At 48.6% G+C, this 677-nt stretch overlaps 1 protein-coding gene across 1 annotated transcript in view; it reads right to left on the bottom strand.

The window, feature by feature from the left end:
- Positions 1-677, bottom strand: part of LOC123982824 (microfibril-associated glycoprotein 4-like) — a 15450-nt gene that overhangs the window by 13775 nt on the left and 998 nt on the right. The gene's annotated exons all lie outside the window — the stretch shown is intronic.

The following is a 677-nucleotide window of genomic DNA, read 5'->3' on the forward strand; positions in this document are numbered from 1 at the left end:
CTACATCTTTTTCTCTGCCCTCCCAGGTCAGTGGTTCTTCAATCTCCTCATTTACTCCTCTCACAGAGAGCGAAGTATCAGAACTCCTGACCCTCAGCCGTCCCACTACATGCCCACTGGACCCGATCCCTACGAATCTCCTCCAAGCCATATCTCGTGATAAATACTTCTCTGGCTTCAGGAACCTTCCCTACCACTTTCAAAAGGGCCCGGGTTACACCCTTGTTCAAAAAGCCCTCACTTGACCCAACTCAAGTTGAGAACTATCGACCAGTGTCTCTTGTACCTTTTTTTTTTTTTTTTTTTTATCAAAAACTATTGAACGGGCAGTATTCAAACAGGTCTCAGAATTCCCCTCACAGAATGACCTCCTAGACCTCCATATCAGTCTGGTTTTAAGAGTGCCCACTCTACTGAAACGGCTCTGTCTGTAACAGAAGCTCGAAGTCAGCTAAAGCTGCAGCCCAATCCTCGGTTCTTATCCTGCTTGACCTCAGCTGCCTTTGACACAGTCAACCACAGGATCCTGCTATCCGCTCTCTCAGCAATGGGCATCTCGAGTAAAGCACTCCTGTGGTTCGAATCCTACCTCTCAGGGCGTTCCTACAATGTTTTGTGGCAAGGACAACTATCTTCCTTCCACTGCCTCTCCACAGGGGTGCCCCAAGGCTCAGTGC

This window comes from Micropterus dolomieu, linkage group LG14 (genome assembly GCF_021292245.1).
Source record: "Micropterus dolomieu isolate WLL.071019.BEF.003 ecotype Adirondacks linkage group LG14, ASM2129224v1, whole genome shotgun sequence".
Classification (NCBI taxonomy): domain Eukaryota; kingdom Metazoa; phylum Chordata; class Actinopteri; order Centrarchiformes; family Centrarchidae; genus Micropterus; species Micropterus dolomieu.